Source organism: Staurois parvus, unplaced genomic scaffold, assembly GCF_062004578.1.
Source record: "Staurois parvus isolate SC_StPar_1 unplaced genomic scaffold, SC_StPar_1.0 ptg000929l, whole genome shotgun sequence".
Taxonomy (NCBI): domain Eukaryota; kingdom Metazoa; phylum Chordata; class Amphibia; order Anura; family Ranidae; genus Staurois; species Staurois parvus.
The window spans coordinates 245,745-260,740 of record NW_028318725.1 but is presented as its reverse complement, the minus strand read 5'-3'; the positions used below and the strand labels follow the sequence as shown (position 1 = coordinate 260,740).

At 41.4% G+C, this 14,996-nt stretch overlaps 1 protein-coding gene across 1 annotated transcript in view; it reads left to right on the top strand.

Moving 5' to 3' along the window:
- The window catches only part of PUM3 (pumilio RNA binding family member 3), a 119,278-nt gene that overhangs the window by 69,300 nt on the left and 34,982 nt on the right, over window positions 1-14,996 (top strand). The window lies entirely within an intron of this gene.

The following is a 14,996-nucleotide window of genomic DNA, read 5'->3' as shown; positions in this document are numbered from 1 at the left end:
CCCTACCCGTACCGTCATTCGCAGCTGCGGCTGTCAATCACCGGGTCCCGACCGGTGTTTATGTGCTGGCGCCCGGTGATTCACGAGCATCTCTGATGGGGAGAACTGTATGTAAACAATCTTCCCTGTCAGCTCATGCACACTGCTTTGGATGACTGTGCACAGCAAAGCCTTCAAAAGCAGTGTGCTTACAGTGAAGCATACAGACACAGCACTCAGCACACAGTTAACCCATTGATCACCCCGCATGTTAATCCCTTCCTGCCCAGTGCCATGAGTACAGTGTCAGTTTTTTTTTTTTTTTTTTTTTTTTTAGCACTGATCATTGTATTGGTGTTACTGGGGATGTCAGTGACACCAAGTCAGTTTGCCCCAGTGTCAGAATGCCCACCGCTTTCCCGCTACAATTCAATGATTGCTGCCATTACTAGAAAGAAAAAAAAATCCCAGTATATATACTGCCATTTGTAAACACTATAACTTTCACATAAACCAATTATTTACATGTATTTGGATTTTTTTTAGCGAAGACATGTAGAATACAGAGTGGCCTAAATTTATGCCGAAATTTAATTTTTTTTTAAAATTTACTGGACATGTTGAATAGCAAAAAGTCAAAAATAAATATATTTTTTTTTTCTCAAATTTGTTGGTCTTATTTTTTTCTTTATAACACAAAAAATAAAAAATGCACAGGCAATCAAATACCACTGAAAAAAAGCTCAATTTGTGGGAAAAAAGGCCGTAAATTTTATTTGGGTGCAGCGTTGCATGACCGCGCAATTGTCATTAAAATTAACGCTGCGCTGTAACTCAAAAAATGGCCTGGTCAGGAAGGGGGAGAAATCCTCAGAAGGGCTGGTCAGGAGGGGGGAGAAATCCCCAGAAGGGCAAGTGCTTAAAACTGAACTCCAGGATATTCAATTGAGTGTTTAAATACAAGAGGCATGCGTTTTTTTTACTTGAATCTTGGTGTACTTTGTGTATTTCTTCCAGATCTATGTACCGTGTTTCCTCGAAAATAAGACACTGTCTTATATTTTTTTTTTTTGGCTCTTATTTTGAGGGTTACTATAGAGAGGGCCAACTGATGACAATTGTGAGCTGCAGTCAGGTGTTGCAGAGGTGAATTGAGAAGTGAGTTTCAGACAGGGTGGAGAGATGAACCACAGACAGGGTGCAGGTGTGAGTTGCGGACTGGGGGTGCAGAGGCAAGCTGTGGCCAGGGGGTGCAGAGCTGAGCTATGGCCGGGGGGGGTGCAGAGGTGGGTTGCAACTCAGCTCACCGCTGCACCCCCGCAGCCGCAGCTCACCTTTGCACCCTGTCAGTTTACCTCTGTAACACCTGACTGCAGCTTACCTTTGCACTTCCCCCCTCCACTGCCCTCATATGGTTAGCTAGCTTGGCAAAGCACAGCTGTCAGCAGCCGGCCCCTCTTTATATTAATTCTCGCTTTGGGTCCTGCCTTCCCACAAAGCGCACTCACCGCTCCGCTTCTTCCCCACTGGCCGGCGATCATCCCTGGGGCATCGGCTTCCATGCATTAGGCTGCAGGACGAGATGCCCTGCCCCACCCCGCTACACACTGCACACTGTGCCCACAGATATCTGTTCCTTCCCTGTTCCACAGTGAGTACAGAGGCAGGAAGGTTCTGTGGGAGCGGATGGTGCTGTCACTTTCAAACACAAAAGCTGTGCTTCTGTGTTTACAAGAGACAGTAGATATTGGTGTGCACAAGGCCAGTTCCAGCTTAAAAAAAAAAAAAAGCCCTGATCACAACTAGGTCTTATTTTCGGGGTAGGGCTTTATACTTTAGCAATTCCCAAAAATAGTACTAGGTCTTATTTTAGGGGTAGGTCTTATTTCTAGGGAAACCGTAGTAATCCAGTATGAAACTTTGGCTGTTTGAAAGGAGCGTCCAATAAAATAAGCCTGATCCCTGCTGCTCTCTCTCCTTGTGCCAGGGTGACTGGTTTAGTCTGCGTCCGTCCCTATAGTTTTCTGCATGCAGCCTGTAGTAGGTGGGAGTCTGCTGGGCCCCTCCCACACCCCTGATCTCTGTACAGGCCATGTACAGTTCAGTGATGATGTCACTGCTCCTTTTGCAAGGTAATATGTATGTGTTTGCAAAAACATTTGGCACATATGATGAGAATTTATATATTTTGTTGCTATCAAGGAATATATTTAAATATTTGTGCCTGAAGTTCAGCTTTAATTATTATTATTATTATTATTATACAGGATTTATATAGCACCAACAGTTTGCTCAGTGCTTTACAATATAACAGGATACAATACAGCAACAATACAGTTCAACACAAGAGGGATAGGAGGGCCCTGCTCCTCAGAGCTTACAATCTAGGAGGGAGGGGCTAGTGGTACAAAAGGTAGTAACTGTGGGGGATGGACTGGTTGCAAGAGTAGAATATATCATTATTAGCTGAGGGCAGCATAGGCTTACCTGAAGAGAGAGGTTTTCTGAGATCGCTTAAAAGTGAGAAGAGTAGGTGATAGTCTGATAAATTGGGATAGAGAGTTCCAGAGGATGGGAGAAGCTCTGGAGAAGTCCTGGAAATGAGCATGGGAGGAGGAGATAAGGGAGCTAGAGAGCAGGAGGCCATGGGAGGAGTGGAGAGGACAATTTGGGTGATATTTGGAGACAAAATTGGTGATATAACTTGGGGCAGAGTTATAAATGGCTTTATACGTTATTGTTAATGTTTTGAATTGTATCCGTTGGGCAACAGGAAGCCAGTGGAGGGATTGGCAGATACAGAACGGTTAGTAAGGTGGATGAGTCTGGCAGCAGCATTCATGATAGACTGAAGAAGGGATAGCCTGTGATGAGGTAGGCCAATGAGGAGGGAGTTGCAATAGTCAAGGCGAGATATAACAAGGGAGTGAAAAAGTTGCTTAGTGGTTTCCAAGGTTAGGAACGGGCGTATCTTGGAGATGTTGCGGAGGTGAGGTCTACAAGATTTGGACAGCCATTGGATTTGGGACTGAAAGGACAGATGGGAGTCTAGGATTATACCTAGTACCCTGGCATGAGGGGAGGGACTGATGATTGTGTTATTGATCTTGATGGAAAAGTCAGGGGAGGGGGCACAGGCTGGGGAGAATAGTAAGAGCTCAGTTTTGGAAAGATTGAGTTTGAGGAAGTGGAGTGACATCCATGCCGATCTGTCACTTAGTAGGTTAGTAATGTGAGAGGAGACTGAAGGGGTGAGGTGAGGGGTAGAGAGATAGATTTGTTTGTCATCAGCATAGAGATGGTACTTAACCACTTGCCCTCCTGAGGATTTACCCCCCTTAATGACCAGGCCTCTTTTTGCTACTCGGCACTGCACTAATTCAACTGATAATTGCGCGGTCATGCAATGCTGCACCCAAACGAAATTTATGTCCTTTTTTTTCACACAAATAGAGCTTTCTTTCGGTGGTATTTGATCACCTGTGCACTTTTTATTTTTCACGCTATAAACAAAAAAAGGCCAAAAAGTTTGAAGAAAAACTATATTTTTTACTTTCAGCTATAAAAAATATATAGTAAACTCAAAGTTAGTTATAAATTTAGGCCAAAATGTATTCTGCTCCATGTTTTTGGTAAAAAAAAATCCCAATAAGTGTATATTGATTGCTTTGTGTGAAAGCTATAACGTCTACAAACTATGGTATAGATACTGCAATTTACGCCATTTTTTTGCTATACAGCGCTGCGCTAGTTTAACGGACAATTGTGCGGTCATGCAATACGGTACATAAATGAAATTGACATCCTTTTTTTCCCTATAAATTGAGCTTTCTTTTGGTGGTATTTGATCGCCTGTGCGTTCTTTATTTTTTACGCTATAAAAAAGAAAGTCTGACAATTTTGAGGAAAAAAAAACAATATTTTGGACTTTTTGCTATAAAACATGTCCAGTTAAAAAAAATTTAAAAATCAAATTTAGTCATAAATTTCTGCCAAAATGTATTCTGCGACATGTCTTTGCTAAAAAAAAAAAACCCAATACGTGTAAATTAATTGGTTTACGTGAAAGTTATAGCGTTTACAAATGGCGGGAAAGATACTGGGATTTTTAATTTTTTTCATACTAATAATGGCGGCGATCAGCGACTTATGGCGGCGATCAGTGACTTATGGCGGCGATCAGCGACTTATGGCAGGACTGCGGCGGACATTCTGACACTGGGGGGAACTGACTTGGGGTCACTGACATCCCCAATACAGTGATCAGTGCAAAAAAAAAAAACACTGACACTGTACTAATGGCACTGGGGAGGAAGGGGTTAACTTTATTATTCAGTGAAAGGGTTAACTGTGTGAGGGGAGTGTTTTACTAGGGGGCGGGGGTGTGTACTGCAAGGGGGACAAGCTGATCGGGAGAGATAAACTCTTCTGTCCCGATCAGCCTGTCAGGAGCTGTCAGGGAACTGACAGAGAGCAGAGCTACTGCAGCCCTGCTCTCTGTCAGTGATTACGGCTTAAACGCTCGGACACAGCCGGTAACGATCGGCTGTGACCCGGCAACTGACATCCGCGGCCGTGATCGGCAGGACAGGTAGGGCGGTGGCGCGCCCCCTACCTGTTTTGAAAACACACGTTTTAAAACGTGGTTTTGCCCAGCCGTGTCGCCCTGCCGCCGTATTTGTACAGTGGCTGGGCGGCATGTGGTTAAAGCCATGGGAGTTTATCAAGTGACCAAGGGAGGAGGTGTAGATGGAGAAGAGAAGGGATCCAAGGACAGAACCTTAAAGATCGGTCAACTAAAAACGCAACTTGGCTCACACATATTAGACACAGACTATTGCACATTTTACCGTATTTCTTGTCTGGTAAAACTGCTGTCACCAAAACAGAAAGTGAGGTTAGCTGTCTAACAGAGCCCTGGATAGTTGTAAAAACCTGATAGAGAATTTATCTCTTAACTGCTCTATCAGGAAAAAAATATTTTAGTTGGACATGCACTTCAACTGAACTTTTAAAACAGCTTTTTTTTTTCATTTTAAGTAATGAAGGTTTATGGTTACAAAGGAGCAGCATTTCTGTCTGTAACACAATTAGTATAACTATGCTATGTAAGTGCTTTGTAAGATATCCTTTCTTCACTAATTTTGCACAGTCAACAATCTGTTCACTCTGCCAACAGCTAACTTGCACTCAGCAATCATTAAAAGGCAGGTAAAGGAAAAAAATATTATTATTATTATACAGGATTTATATAGCGCCAACAGTTTGCGCAGCGCTTTAAAAAAATGAAGGCAGACATTACAGTTTCAATACAATTTGGTACAAGAGGAAACAGAGGGCCCTGCTTGTTAGAGTTTACAATCTAGAAGATACAGATATGATGCAGTCTGTCAATAATCCTAACACATCAGTCCTCCCTGTAACATTGTTTTATTCCATGTTGATTCTGTCAGTAGAGCTGTCATTTTTATACTTCCTGTAACAGGATGACAATGTTGTTGATTCTTCAGTGAGATTGTCAGCCTTTGGAAAAGGGTAATTTTAGATAGACATGTAGTTTTATATGGATTTAAAACATAAGTAAAGCCAAAACGTTTTTTTTTTTTCTTCAAACTAGAATGTCCTGAACACCAATGTCATTGGGAATGAAAGTGTGGGTAAATCCAAAATTTGTAATTGCCACATAGAGGTATAAGTGGGAAAACTTCCAATGGAAACACTTGTTTCTGTGACAACTAAAAGGGGATATTCCTCACATTGTAAAGATAACTTCTCACTTACTGTTGAGTATACAGGTCCGGAAGTGAAGGAAATTCTCCACAATAAGGCACAGGTGGTAAAAAGCCTGACAGCATTTTTAGCCTTTCCTCACTAAATCCATTATACAAAAAATAGTTTTGACTTTAGATATACTCAAAAGTAAGCAACAAACAAATACAACCAAATTTCAGCTAACACAACTTAAGCAATACAGCAACAGTTTTTTTCCTTCGAAAAAATAAAGTTCAAATCATAAAAATAAAAGCTGGTAAAAGCAGAAGAGGATAATATAAATAAAGGCACGTAAAACATAGAAAAGAATTCAAATATTGAATATTCTCATTAAAAATAAGACCCACATACAGTTGCTAGAATACAATATTGTTTACTATAGTGGTTCTTTGAGATGACTACAGAGATGTGTGCAGACTAGTGTGCATTTGTTTGTTTATTGTTTGTTTCACTACAGTGCAGGTTGGCTAATCGCAGTGCTCTTATTGAGCTGTTTGTTTTTTTTTTATTTATAATGCTATGATTGGCTGACTGTTTTGTACCAGTAATATGTTAAGTAATTGGTATTGGGTGCTCTTGTTGCATTTGTTTCATAGTGGAAGTGCCTAACTATAAATTATTTGAATGTGTACTTCATGCATTGCATGCGCTTTGTCACGTCGATGGCATCTGCCTATGTGACAGCTGAATTTCTACAAAAGCACCCATCCTGTGAGATTCTTTGGCTCATTGTGGTGAATAAACCCCTTGTTCTGCTTCTTTTATGGAACAAATCCTGGCAGTTTAGTGGGCTACTAATCCAGCCCATTGCATCTCAATTGCTCAAGAGTCTGCTGCACCAGATAAATCTATAAGGCCTTTGGTTTTGGATTTATACCCTGGAACAATACACTATGCCAAAAAGAAATTTGTGGGCCTTTTGTGTCTAGAATGTGTCCTTGTTTTCAGACGTCTTTTTGTTTTTATTTTAATTTCTTTTTTTTTGGGGGGGGGGGGGATTCATCCATTGAAAAATCACATTAAAATGAATGGCTGTTTTAATCAGCTTTTCTAAATGGTAATTTTCATAGAACTGAGGGTATAAAAATGAATGGGAGGTCTCAGTTCTCCTGTTATCTCTAATATGAATCTTATATGAATGGTGCCCTTTTATAACAAACTCCTATACCCAACACAGAGCTGAAATTTGAACATAATTTCACAGACATCAGTGTTTGATAAATTCCATTTATGTAGTTTTTTTCCAAACCCTTACAGTGTTACTAAACCCACAACAGTAAAATCAGCCTATATATGCAGTAAAGCATGCTTGTTATACTCACTGTGGAACCTAAGGGGTTAATCCTCTGCATTGTGTAAAAAGGCCATTTGATCCTTTCTTCTCTGTTCCTCCCCTTTTTCAAGCGACCACTCTTATCTCCTGATAAGACTGACTGAACCGTAGGCATTTGCACATGCTCAGTTTGGTGTGTATTGCTAGAGAGGTTTTTTTATTTTTTTGGGAGAGTGCATGTGATCAGCACAGGGCCTGTCAGCACTGTCCAGACGAGGGTCAGGAGTTTTGCATCCTCCTAGAGCAGAAGCAAAACTCCTACAAGCTTTAGCTACTACTGGGCTGGACACTGATGAGAAAAGGTATTTAGGAGTTTAAAGTAATTGCATTTCCGTGTACTGTGGGAGATCAGATATAGTGGATGTAGGATCCTGGGTTTCGTAACACTTTAAAGGAAAAGTTTTTGCAGGTAAAAGAAAAAATGTGCATTTTATTAATTTTGTCCAAAAGAGCCTGGAAAGCATTGCACCAGCGATCAGTAGATCGGTGATGCCATGCAGGTCTCCCACAGACCTGTCAGAATGGCCCTGCACAGCCACACTGGTTTCAAATCTGACAGATGGTATGGGGAGGCTGCAGCTATGGGGACATATTACATATTCCACCCTAAAAAGGGGTGAAACATGTAACCATGCGAGCCTTTCAACGTCCTGGGAGCGGACAGTCTCTGGAGGTTTCTGCGGGGTTGTAGCGGCTACTGTGACAAGAGAGGCGCCGAGATTTACCGGAGACACCCGGACCCGACACCGGCGACACCCTGACCATACATTGGAGACAGATTCCTGGACACTGGCTCGCCGTTCCTGCCAGGACAGAGGCAATTCTTGTTTGGTGGCTTATTTTGAGCCATTCAAGGTGGATACTTACCGTTTCTGGCATATCGGATACTTGGTGTAAGTGAAGCAAGGGAGCAGTCCCTGTATGCTATGAGGGTCCAAGCTGAGAGGTCTGGAGTTCTTTTCCTGTGTGCGTGGTGTACCAGTGGAGCCCCTTATCCCAGTCAGTTCCTTGATGACCACCAGTGCCTTTCCGGGTAATACATTACATGCGCATTAATATTGTGCTTCTGGTGAGTGCAAGCATACCTCATTTTCATTACCACGGAAGTCATGAGCACCTTATTTCCATGCATTACTTATGAGGACGACCCATATCCAAAGACACTGGATTATTGTTACGCTATTTGTTATTTGCTTTAGCACAATTGTTCATTGGACATCTATCACATTTGTTATACGTTTATGTTACTTTATTTGTCATATCTTTGACGGCATACCATTGTCTCTTTATAGCGCTCTATTTGACGCCTGATCTTATCACTGATCACTTTTATTTATGATTGTATATTATTTTAGCGCTGCATTTTATATGATTGCTGTAAAATACCTAGTGATCCTGTCCTGCCAGTTCCTTTCAGAGATATCCCCTTCCTGTTTTATTCTTACCCCCACTAAGAAACAGCTCTATCCTAGCATGGTCCGGATACAGAATGTTGTGCTGACGCACAGAGTGCCTATTTTCCTGCAGCCATATTCATGCTAATGTCTCTAACCTCTCACATCCTGCACACTGCTGTAGATATAGATACTCTAGGGGATACCAGGCTTCGGGCACTGCTTGTGGTGCTTTTCAGAGCTTTGTGTACTGTGTGTGTGTTAGCCGCAGAGCACTTTGTAGGTCCAGAGCCATGGGGCACAGCCTCTGGTGTGTCTTGGTCTTTGAAGACTCACTTATGAGTATGCAGTGTTGTTCTAGATGGAAGAGCCACTACATTTATTGGTACCGTTGAATACCATTATTACCACCATTTTTGTTTTGTTTCCACAAAAAGCGTTAACACACTGAGGAATTTTGTGCTTTGTCCCACATACACTCCATGCTCTGTTCCCATGGGGGCACTTGAGCAAACTCACTCCCAAACCTCGTTCCTGTGTATGGACATTGTCCATTCACACACATAGCATGGCTTGGCCCCACCCTTCGTTTTCTCCTCGTTAGCTTACTGGCTGTGATTTACAGCAGCAGGAGCCAATGGCTCCTGCTGCCTGTGTGAGCCAATGAGAAGACAGCCGTGGCTGTCATGCACATCGCTGGATTAAGATGGGGCTCAGGTGATTATGAGGGGGGGCTGCACTCAGAAGGTTTTTTACCTGAATGCATAGAATGAATTAAGGTGAAAAAAAAATTCTTATGCCTTTAGAACCACTTTAAATCAAAGCAAATATGCATTCTGTCCGATGTGTCTCAATCTTTCGCCACAGTCAGTATACTGCTGGCTTTCATATACATCCCAAATGCACACCGTGTGATTCCTCAACAAATATCGTGTTCATAAGTACTATATTATTCTCCTCCTCTTCCAGTGATTTCCATATATTGCCCTTCCTTCAGGATGTGGACCTAATACAATAATAGGTCTAACAGCGCGTTTCCTCTTTAAGGGTTTCTGGCTCCACTCCTCCTCTCCTGCTGTTTGCTCCGTAAGGACAATATGTTGGATGACTCAACAAAAAAAAATGACTTCATTCACATAAACACCACTCTCAGCAGTGACATACAAGGCATCCAGGACACTTCCTGGGCTGATGTCACCCGGCCCCGCCCAAAATGTGTTTTCGCAGTATGTGTCTTCTTCAGGAATCTGTTATTTATGAGGAGACCAAGCCCTTTACTGTAGTGCACCAGAATAGTGCACATATGCATGTGAGTTGTTCACCTTACTTTAATAAAGAGATTCAATTTTTGTATGCACGATGAAGGCATGTCTTTGTTTTTGAGCCATTCGGCATATTGTCCCCATGGATGAGTGGAGCCAGAAACCCTTAAAGGGGACACGTGCTGTTAGACCTAATTATTTTGTTAGGTCCACATCCTGAGGTGAGGGCAATATATGAATAGTGGTGAAAATCACTGGAAGAGGTGGAGAAAGTATAATATGGAGCACAATATTTGTTGAATTACACAGTGTGTACTTGGGGATGTATATGAAAGCCTGCAGTATATTGAATGTGGCAAAAGATTGAGATATATCAGACACAGTGCATATTTGGATTTTGGTTTAATTTCTGTGTTACACAACATATTTATTTGATATATAACGTACTGTATGTGTTCATCAGTCAATAACTACTGTAATATGCCTTAAGCCTTCCCTGTTAAAGCAATGTCAAATGTCGGTTCCCAAGTGCAAGGGGAGCAGTCAAGCTGTATCAGACCTTTCCAGTTCACTGTCTGCTGACACCAGCAGCCTGAATTGCTGCCCCCGATAATGTCTATACACTCCTTGGAGTCTCCCTTAGCTCTGCCAGATATGGCTACTTTCTCTGCCTTCTCCAGGAAGGAGCTCTTTGTGGCTATGCTGGATTTTATTGGCCAAAGTGCAAATACTGCTGGCTCGGAACGCAGAGGCTATAAACATACATCCATGATTTCCTCTCCAGAGTCCCACAAATCGTTGATGGTTAACTTCATTCCTGAGGAGCAGCAGGTGCCATCAGTACAGCCTCTCAGTGCAGCATCATCAGTGCCGCCTATCAGTGCTGCCTCATCAACGCACATCAATGAAGGAGAAAAACTACCTGTTTACAAAATTTTATAATAGAAACAAAGAAAAACTTTTTTTTTTTTTTAATTTTTTGCTCTTTATTTGTTTATAGCGCAAAAAATAAAACACCCAGCGGCGATTAAATATCACCAAAAGAAAGCTCTATTTGTGTGAAATAAAATAACAATTTCATATGAGTACAATGTTGTATGACCACGCAATTGTCATTCAAAGTGCGACAATACTGAAAGCCGAAAATCGGCCTGGGCAGGAAGGGGGTAGAAGTGCCCAGTAGGCAAGTGGTTAAATGTTGTTTGAATCCAAATCTTTTTGTTATAGGGTCTACAAAGTTTGCCATTTCCTCTTTAGACATACATACATGAATGCATACATGCATGTCCCCCTTTTTCCAGCACCTCACTGTTACCTAGGTTTTGCTGTGGGTACTCAGAATTAGCAATTTGCTGTCCTGCAATTTTGATCTGGCTTTCACAGAGTATTCACCAAGGTATTGGCACCTGTTTTAGCCTTACTATACTCCCATTGTTGGATATCCCGACAGTCTTCTATTTAGGGAACAGTTGGCATGAATTCCCACCGACAATGTGATGTGGGCAGTTAGAATTCAAAAAAACTTAATTTGGATCCAGAAAGCGACACATTATTTGGAGTATTTGGGTTTTATCTTAGAGACAGTTTAAGACAGAAACACTTTTGACACTCCACTCCCAGACTTGTACTTTACAGTCAAGGAGCCATCCAACTCAGCAAATCTGCATGAGAGTTCTGGGATTGATGGTTGTCTCCTTCAAAGCAGTTCTAATTGCTCACTTCCACTCCAGACATCTAAAGCATAGCTTTTAGTCATCATGGGATATATTTTTTTTTCTCTAGACAAACTGACTTGCCTGCCAGTAAAAATGAGGTTATCTTTGGCCTGGTGGCTCAGGAATCCAACATTGCAGTTGGGGAAATCTTTCTCCCTGTCTTGGAAGATGCTCACGACAGATGCCAACCTAAAGGGTTGGAAAGGAGCTCTAGACATCTGCAGGGGCCATGCTGCCCGAGTGATCTTACATCCAGATCAATATTCTGGTGCTTCATTTGATTTGGTTATCCATGCAATGCTGGACACCCTGGCTGGAGGATCACCAGATCAGGATCCAGTTGCAGAATGCACAGCAGTGGCATAATAAACAATCAGAGAGGAACTAAAAGTCTTGCTACAACAAGGGATTTATAAAGGATTGTAGCCTGGATAGATTTCCAGGCTTGTCCATTGTTCCCATACCAGTTGTGGATAGTTGGCAAGCAAACTAATCTAGATGAGTGTCTGGACTTGGGGGAGAATGGTCCCTTTACTCGGAAGTACTTCAGGACCTGTGTCACAAGTGGGGGACACCAAATGTGAACCTCCTGGCCTTCAGATTTGTTTCCAGATGCAGAGATCCTCTGGTGGAAGCATTGATATTCTTGTGGTTCAGTGGGATTAGTACAAACTGATCTATGCCTTTTATTTTTCCTTTGAAGGATTGTGATGGAGAGCATTCCAGTGATCCTCATAACTCTGAACTGGCCCAGGCAGAAGTGGCACTGTGGCCTGGTAAATCTTGTGTCAGACACCCGATAGATAATCCAGTAGGCTCTTCCAGATCAACCAGATCTTCTATCCCAAAGTCTAGTTTACCTCTCATGGTCACTGGCTTTAATGGCATTGGTAATGAAGTCTAAATCTTGAGACATGGGCCTCTCTGAATTGGTAATTATCATGCTATTAAAAGCTATAATGTCTACCTACTGCAGGGTTTACCATCGCACATGGAAGGAATACTTCTTATGGAAAGAATCCTGACCTTACTGCAATCAGGCCTGGATTAACATTTGGCCCTGAGTACCATCAAGGGGCGAATCTCAGCCATTGCAATCTAATTTGAAAGATGGCTAGTCTGCCATTCATTGGGGAAGGCTAGCAGTGAAGGCTTGAACATGGCATCTCATTTAGCTCCTTCTGAGCAGTCCTTAAGACTGGGTGTGGTTTGAGTCCAGTTCTTACAGCACTTCAAAGGTCATCTCTTGAATGAAAAGGGGATGTAACCTTTCCATCATTACACATAAGGTTGTGTTCCTTGTTGCCAGGGTTCTTTACATGATATCTCTAATTGAATAAAACTCCACGCAATCAAAATTATTTATACCTGTGAACGCATATGGCTACATGAAATTACCTAATAGCATACAAATGTGAGTAATCCAAAAAAATCAATGTACATCCAAAATTAAAATAAAAATGTGTATATATTGTGTACATATAGTGAATCAACAAAATTAATATACGACAACACCTGTAAAATAAGTAAAGAGTCCACCATAAATCTTCCACCTCTGTGAAAGTCTGTTTATATATTAAATCCACCAGTGTTGAAATCAGTCACCACCACAAATAGTGCTTCCACCACCTTCCGATGATGCCGCTTACCTCAGATATTTGACCTGTATACTAGGACAATATGTGCCTTGCCCTTTAAGAGATCCACTCAAGACAGCTATGCCGATATCATAGTCTCACAAGACTTACCATTTCTTCAAATAGATGCTCATAAGAACAAAAAGAACCTAATTGCGCAACATGTAAAAACTCCTGTATACCATTTAATTAAGAATAAAATAATGCACAAAATAAGTGCACTATGTCCAGTACACATAGAATAGATCTCCTCTTTAAATTAGTTTCTTCCTTAAGGCTGGATATTGGCATCAGATATCTCACCAAGATGGCATACTTCTGGTTTCTGCACGCGATGACGTCATCCTGCTACGTCCTTTGGAAGGCTGTCACCTTGCCTTCTGTTCACACGTTCTCCAAGTTCTACCAGGGTGATGTTCAGGGATCTGGCATAAGATCCTTCAGGCAGCAAACTGAGCCGCAGGGTCCCAAATTTTTGGTTTTGTTATGTGAGCCTGTTAGTGTTTTTGTTATTGATACCCACCCCTCGGTTGGAGAGTTTTTAGACATCTGAATGATTGCTGTGAATAGTCCTTCGACCTTTTTCATCTGGTAATTTTAGCTCCATTAATTATTAGTTTTGTGAATGGGAATCCAAATGCATTTTTATAGTTCTCAAGTAATAAGTGGAATTATGGCTGTCAGATGGGGACTTTTTAGGTTTAATTAAGGTAATTTGTCTTTCCAGTGTTCTAGTTATCACTGTAAATTTATGTTTTTATTTTGATATGTTGCCATATAGAGCTTATTTATTGTGTATCCCTATATCCACCTTATAGAAATAACTGATTTTGGACAAATTATAACAGTTTAAAGCTAACCAGATCAAATATCCAGGTGTGTAATGTTAGTCATGTAGCTTTCAAGAACTAGCAATGAATTTCAGTATTTACATTTACCTGGGCAGCTTTGTAGTTAAGTGATTCTCCAACATGAATCATCTGTATTGCTGCATGGATTGTTTTAAATATTGCTTTGTTTAAGAATACTGCTTTGGAGAGCAGAAGAGAAAATATTAGAATGTTTGAAACTGGTCTGCCTAATGCTAATAAGGCTTGAGGACAGGGCAAGGCGCTCTTTGTGTGTCTATGGACACTGGCAGTGCAGCTCGGGATCAAGTCTGCAGGTGTGCGCCACGATAAGAAGCGGCTTCCTATGGTGGCACACTGAGAAGAGGAGTAGCCAGGAGCACTGGTGGGGGACCCCAGAAAAGGTTAGTCGCCACTCTGTGCAATTCCATTACATTGCACAGAGCAGCTTATTTTAAAAAATGCATTTTTAATCACTTTAAACCCACCTCCCCTCAACCGCAAGTGTAAACATAGCCAAACTCTGCTATATTGCTGTAGCCACGGCATGTGGTCGGGTTGGTAAAACCATGGTTAAACTGCCTATTTTACCACCCCCTGGCTGTTCATGTGAAAGAGCCCCAAGACTTGTTGAAAAATTCTTCAAAAGACTTCCATATTCAGTTGGATCTAATAGTTGTTTTATGTGCAGTTTTCACTAAAGGTAGACTATGCTTATGAATTTTTCATCATATTTTCAGCCTAATTTGCCCAGGTTTGTGACAAGTTTGCTTTTTAAATTCAACAAGTCATAGAAATCGCACATGGAAGGCTCAGTCTCCAAATAGCTTTTCACTCTTATTTGATTTACCTTCCAGTCCTGCTATGCTTTGTATTCACTCGATCATTTCACCAAATATTAGTAGGTGATGATTTCTGGAATGGAAGCCTGGGATTAGGTAGCAATTAGCTTCAGACCGGAATATTTATTTGAATTTCCAACAAGATAAAAGGATATGAAATATGCTAAGCTCTAAACAAGCAATGTTTTATGAAAATGTGTTTATTTTGGCACAG